Source organism: Herpailurus yagouaroundi, unplaced genomic scaffold (genome assembly GCF_014898765.1).
Source record: "Herpailurus yagouaroundi ecotype Mexico unplaced genomic scaffold, PumYag 67702, whole genome shotgun sequence".
NCBI lineage: Eukaryota > Metazoa > Chordata > Mammalia > Carnivora > Felidae > Herpailurus > Herpailurus yagouaroundi.
This window is the reverse complement of record NW_024420501.1, coordinates 6847036-6854484: the sequence shown is the minus strand read 5'-3', so window position 1 is coordinate 6854484 and position 7449 is coordinate 6847036.

Below are 7449 nucleotides of genomic sequence, written 5' to 3'. Positions count from 1 at the left end.
TATAAATGGCTATACGTGAGAATACAAAACTGATTCCAAGAGAAGGAAAACATTTGGGTATAGGTTAACCTGTATGTGAATAAAAAATGATGAAACGTTGGGGATTAGGTAACGTGGTCCTGGGTCTTGGTTTGCCCAGAAAGTTCCAATTTACATCTGTCGTCTCAGGGTAGTTCTAATAGTTCACCTCCTCCACACTCCACATCATACCAATGTGGACAGTAAAATATGTAGTCAGCCTAGGATGAGACGGACTGGCCAGTTGTGCATGTGCCCGGGGGACAGGTGACTTTGGACAAGCCACCGTTTGGATCTCAGGAGCCTCGTGTGTAAAATGAAGTTTCTGAGACACCAGAAGATGACCAAATTATCTTTTAGCTGTAAGGGCTAATACTTGACCTAGTGCTGTGCTATTTTATGAATTTGACATTAACCCGTGGTCTTGGCCCTACATCAAAATCACTGGAGAGCTCTTATCGGCTTGTAGATCTATGGATTCTTGAGGCCCATCCCTAGAGATTCTGCTAGCTAAGGTCCGGGTGAGGTCTCGAATCCTACATTTTAACAAGCACTGCAGTAACTATGATGCTAGCAGTCCTTAATTCGTAGATCCTGCCCTAGACCATAAGCTTTGTGAGATCAGGGAATATATCGTATTCAACATTGTAAACTCAGAGTAGGTGCTTCAGTATTTAAGTGACTAATGAATGAACATTAAGTTCCTTCATAGTAACTACCAAAACAACACTGAGTGAAAGTTGAGTTTTGGAGTCAGACGCGCTATCGCGCGAAATACAAATGTTATATCCTAAGATCTATGGCTTTGCACAGAAGAATGAGTATTGTTGATATAAAGCAAATAAATGTCTGTAAAACTTAATTTATCCAGTGAGGACGCATTCAGTAACCAGGATCGTTGGGATCTATGACACGATTTTAGAAAACCAAACAGACTTTTCAGCTCTTAGAACACTAGGTATGGGATTTCAAGGAGATGAAGGGAAGTACTTCCGGTTGTCCTCATTGTAGTGTCTGGGCTTTCCCAGGGTTTGGAGGCAAGAAAATCTGTCCTATGTGTGGATGGCCAAGGGCTGTCTATACATGAGACATGTGTGGAAATGCTAGGCTTGGGAATTTTCCCATGAAGAACATCCTGCACAGGATGACTGTGCCTGTGTGATAGAGCAATTAATATTTATAATTTATCAAGTCAGAGTATTGAACAATAATACATCAATAAGTATATGCAAAAGCCATGGAGACTAGCAAGGGGTCTGTGGTCAGGTGCGTGTATGTTCAAATTGTGTTTTTGCCAGATGTGAACCGTATAAATAGATATTTCACTTCATTGATTTGAACTTCTGTTAGGTCATCTGTCAAATGAGCCTACAAACACCCCTCTTACAGAAATTAGGGTAATTTGAGATTAAATGAGATATGTGCCAATATCTAGTATGTAATAATAGCAAGAATTTATAAAGCATTTATTAAATCTCAGTTTTCTAAATGTTGCATACATACTAAGTTATAATTCAAAATGGTATTTTTATAATGTATATTTTTATATTATTTTTATAATCCCCACTATGCAAAATTAAGAATTGGATGTATAGAAAGGGTATTATTTTTATAATCTCCACTATGAAAAATTAAGGATGGGATGTATAGAGAGGGTAAAATCAAATAGCTTACCTATTAAATAGCTTCACTGATAATTAGCATAATTTGTAGTATATACTTTGAATTTTGACATACGTTATACACCCGTGAAATCACTACCACAGTAAGGATAACCAGGATTTCCAGTCCCTTAAGTGTTTTCAAGTCTGTTTGTAGTCCAGCCTGCCTCTATCATCCTCCCTAGGCAATCAGTGATCTGGTATATTTTGTAGAAATGTATACAAGTGGAATCATGCAGTGTATACTCGCTTATGTCTTGTATTTTAGTTGTTTAAGGTGAGCATTCAGCTGGTCCCTGTTACTCCATTATGGCCCAAGCAGAAGTTCCTACTTCTTAAATTTTATTGTTTTGCTCTGAAATTTTTTATTTAATCGAAGTAATGTAGTAAATCAAATAGTGCCACAGTCTTGTGACATAGAACATAGAAAACCCTTCATGATTCTTTGGTTCTATTCCTAAAAATGACATTTTAATTTTTAACATCTAGTTTGCAATGATTGAGGAGGTAAAAAAAAAAGTTATGTTATAAATCTGAACAATTCCCTTGTTTACCTTCTCTTTCTGATTTCCTGTACTCCTGTACTGTGTCTATGTAATCTATGCTTTTATTGTATTGTGTATTTATAGGCAATTCTAGTATTTTTTATATACATAAATGTCCTATTAGAATCAAATTTGCTAAGAGACTAGTAATTCTAACCACTAGGAAGAAATGATAATTATGTGATGTGATAAAGGTGCTAATTATTGCTATGATGGTAATTATTACAATATACAAATGTATCAGACTAGCGAGTTGTACACCTTAAACTTGCCCAATTTTATGTCAGATATATTTCAACAATTAACGTGCATGTAAGTACTACATATTTTTACATAAAAGAAAGTGAGACAGATCAGATACTCGTTTATTTTTAAAGTTGATTTCTTTTGAGAGAGACACAGAGCACAGGAGCGAGGGAGGGGGGGGAGGAAGCGGGGAGGGAATCCCAAGCAGGCTCCTCACTCTCAGTGCAGAGCCCCCCTTGGGGCTGAAACCCACGAACCCTGAGATAGTGACCTGAGCCCAAGTCAAGAGCCAGACGCTTAGCTGACGGAGCCACCCAGGCGTCCCTAGACGGATGTTAATTGTTGTATAATATTTAAGTGTCGGTGTATAACCCAGTTCATCCAGTATCTCGCTGAAAGCCATTTATATTAAGTCTTCTTTAAAGCATAAAACTCATCAGCATTTTATTGGTTTTGTCACTTGCCTACATTTTTGAAAACCTGCACGTGCCTTTATGACCATCGATTTATTAAAGATCCATCATTTGAAGCAAAATACAGTATGTGTAAAATAGTATATTATTACTGTTTGTCATTTTTATGTCTCAGTTGTATGAATTGCATGGCCATATCCTTTACTTATTTGCCATTGGGTTGATTACTTCTCTGTTCTGTGGAAAAACTGGATAGCCTTGCCTTGAATTTCCTAGGTTGTATGAATGTCCTCGCCAAGGCTATTTTTCTTTAAACTTTGTTACGCCATTGATTTTCATACAAAAATCTGGTTCTAGTGGGCTTAAATTCTATCAGTAGTTTCTTTGTTTTCACGTTTTATTGAAGAATTCCATTACCATCGGAAGGTCCTGTATTCTATTTTAAAACTGTTTTTAATGTTTACATTTGTAATTCACCTCCTTAAGTTTCATACTGGTTTCAGGTGTATAATATAGTGATTCAACGCTTGCATACATCACCCGGTGCTCATCGCAGTAAGTGCCCTCCTTAATCCCATCACCTCCTCTGGTAATTCTCCATTTGTTCTCTACAGTTAAAAGTCTGTTTCTTGGTTTGTTTCTCTTTTTTCCATTGCTCATTTGCTTTGTTTCTTAAATTCACATACGAATGAAATCATAAAGTATTTATCTTTCTCTTCTTTCGCTTGGCATAATACTCTCTAGCTCCATCCATGTTGTTGGAAGTGGCAAGATTTTATTTTTTATGACTAATATTCCTCTGTGTGTGTATATGTATACATATACACCACCCCTTTATCCATTCATCAGTCAATGGACGCTGGGATTGTCGCCATAATTTGGCTCTTGTAGATAACTGCTATAAAGGTGTTTATAGGGGTGCATGTATCCCTTTGAATTAGTATTTTTGTATCCTTAGGTAAATACGTAGTAGTGTAATTGCTGGGTCGTAGGGTAGTTTTATTTTTAACTTTTTGGGGAATCTCCATACTGTTTTCCACAGTGGCTGCACCAGTTTGCATTCCCACCAACAATGTAAGAGGGTTCCCCTTTCTCAGCCTCCTCACCAACATCTGTTGTTTCTTGTGTTGATTTTAGCCATTCTGAAAGGTGTGAGGTGATACTTCATTGTAGTTTTGATTTTGCATTTCCCTGATGGTCAGTTGTGTTGAGCGTCTCTTCGTGTGTCTGTTGGCCATCTGGATGTCCTTGAAGAAATGTCTATTCAGGTCCTCTGCCTGTTTTTAAATCAGATTATTTGGTTTTTTTTTTGCCGGGGGGGGGGCGGTGTTGAGTTATAAGAGTTCTTTATATGTTTTGGATATTAACCCCTTATCAGATGTGTACTTGGCAAATATTTTCTCCCATTCTGTTGGTTTCCTTTTCATTTTATTGTTCCGTTTGCTGTGCAGAACTTTTTAATTTGATGTAGCCTCACTTGTATATTTTTGCTTTTGTTGCTTGTACTTGTGTCTGTCTAAAAAGTCGTTACCAAGACCAAGGTCAAGGACCTTATTCTCTGTATTTTTCCAGGAGTTTTATGATTTCGGGTCTTTTGGTTAGGTCTTTAATTCATTTGGAGTTAATTTTTGTAAGTAGTAGATCATACGGATCCAGTTTCATTCTTTAGTATGTGGGTATCCAATTGTCCACCACTTTTTATTGGAGTAAAATTAATAAATTATTAGTTTCAGATGTATAACATAGTGATTTGCTATTTATACACACGAGGAAATGGCCACCATAAGTCTGTTTACCATCCGTCACCATACCAAGTTTTTACAGTATCATTTACCATACTCATGCTTTGCATTATATCCCTGTGTCTTAATTATTTTCTACCTGCACTTTGCACCTCTCAATCCTCCCTCCACCTCCTCCCCTCTAGCCACCTTTAGTTTGTTCTCTGTATACATTGTTTCTCCCTTGTTGTTTTGTTTTGCTTTTCAGATTGCAAACACAAGTGAATTCACATGATATTTGTCTTTCTCTGACTTATTTCACTTAGCATAATACACTCTAGGTTTATATATTCGTCACAAATGGCAAGATCTCATTCTTATGACTAATACTCTATCATGTGTATATATAATATACCACATCTTCTTTATCCAGTCATCCATCAATGGACACTTAGGTTGTTTTCATATCTTGGCTAACGTCAATAATGCTGCAGTGTTAATCTCGTGACAATGTTTATGTTCAGTCTCCGTAAACTGGAGAAAAGGCTCAAAGCACATCAGTTTCATTGTGCTGTACTTTTGCTTAGCTTCTTTGCCATACTCTTCTATCAAGATCCCAAATACCGTTAGGTGTACTTCTAGATTGTCTTTTCCATTTCCATTGGTCTTTTCACTTTTCTATGTGCTAGTACAATTGTGTCTTGGTCATTACAATTATACGATGTGCGTTCCACAGCTCACCACCTGATAGGAATAGTCCCTCCAATTTGTTCTTTTTACAATTGCTCCAGCTATTACTGGAACATTTTTCTTCCATATGAACTTTGGAATCAGTTTGCAGTATCAGAAATTAGCTTTTGGAATGTTAATTGGAATTACATTGAGTGTATTGATTCATTTAGGGAGAATAGATATTTTTTTTTTTAATTTTTTTTTCAACTTTTATTTATTTTTTTGGGGACAGAGACAGAGCATGAATGGGGGAGGGGCAGAGAGAGAGGGAGACACAGAATCGGAAACAGGCTCCAGGCTCTGAGCCATCAGCCCAGAGCCTGACGCGGGGCTCGAACTCACGGACCGCGAGATCGTGACCTGGCTGAAGTCGGACGCTTAACCGACTGCGCCACCCAGGCGCCCCGAGAATAGATATTTTTAATGATTATCCGGCTCTTCTTTCCTTTTATAAGATCACATACCTTATCATGTAGTTATTTTATATTAAAACAATTTGCATTAACTTTAAATATAATCTGCATATAGACATGTATGGAAAATATGTCTAAGTTAATATTCAATTACAAGGTGGAAATCTCTGTAACCCCCACTCTGTTCGAGAAAATAGAACATTATACTAGTGTATTAGAACACTCTGTTACTTCCCTCTCTGATCATAATCCTCAGCCCTAGAAATAACTGTGATCCTGACTTTTGTGATCATCTTTTCTCTTCTGTATCTTGACACTTTTACTGTTTTTTCATGCATCCCTAAAATATAATTGAATTTTGGCTGGTTTTACTTTTATATAAATGAAATCATAATTTTAAGTAAGTCTCTTATGCAGTGTTTTTTTGTGTGTGTGTGAGACTAAAACATGTTAATACAGCTGTGGTTCACACACTGTGTGTGTGTGTGTGTGTGTTTGTGTGTGCGTGTGTATTTATATATATAAATGTATGTATGTATATGTATATACATATATTTACATGTGTATGTGTGTGTATATATAAATAAGATTTTCGATACAAATACATCAGTTTGTTTGTCCATTTGATAATTATTTGGGTCGTTTCCAAATTAGGGTGGATACAATGTGCTGTAAAGGTAATATATTCTAGTGCATCCTGTACATGAGTTGCTTGAGAGGCAATGCTTTACTTAGACACTTCGCATTTTCTTAAGCACTTAGAATTAGATTTTTCAAGTTGCAAACAGTAAAATCTGTTGCGATCTTAATAGGGACTGTGTATTACATCTTTAGATCACTTAGATCATTTTTATAATATCAAGTCTTTCAATCCAGGAATATAGTGGAACTCTTTTTTTTTTTCACATTTTTTTAACGTTTATTCATTTTTGAAAGAGAGTGTGAGCAGGGGAGGGGCAGAGAGAGAGGGAGACACAGAATCCGAAGCAGGCTCCAGGCTCTGAGCTGTCAGCACGGAGCCCAGTGTGGGGCTCGAACTCATGAACTGTGAGATAATGACCTGAGCTGAAGTTGGACTCACCTGACTGAGTCACCCAGGTACCCTGTGGAACACTTCTTTATTTAGGTCTTCTTTAATATATGTCAATAAAATTTATAATTTTCTCTAGGATTAGGCACTTATTAGATTTATTCCTGGTACCTCACATTTTTGAGGTCTTTTAAAAGTTCTCTTTTAAAAATTGTATTTTCTAATCATTTATAGCTGGTATGCAAAAATAAAATGATTTCCTAAATTGATTGATTATCCACTAAACTTGCTTTGTTGTTAAATGTAGTAATGTAGATACTTTTGAGTTTCCTTTGTAAACAGTAATACCATTTATAAATAGTAAATTTTTCAAAAAAGTTGAATTCCTTTTTCTGCTTTTCACTGGGCTGGCTAAGAACTCTATGGCAGTGGTGAGCAGAAATAATTGTGGTGGGCGCGGTTTTCTTGTTTCTGATCTCAAAGGGAAACAAAACTTGGAACATCTTACCATTGAGTATGATCTTTGCCTTGAGGTTTTTGTAGATCCACTTTTCACGTTAAGGCAGATCTTTCACTCTTAGGCTAAAAGTTTTATTTTTAAGTATAAGTGGGCTAAAAATTAATTTTTCTATATTTGAGTTATTTCAACTTATTCTATTAGTGTGGGGAA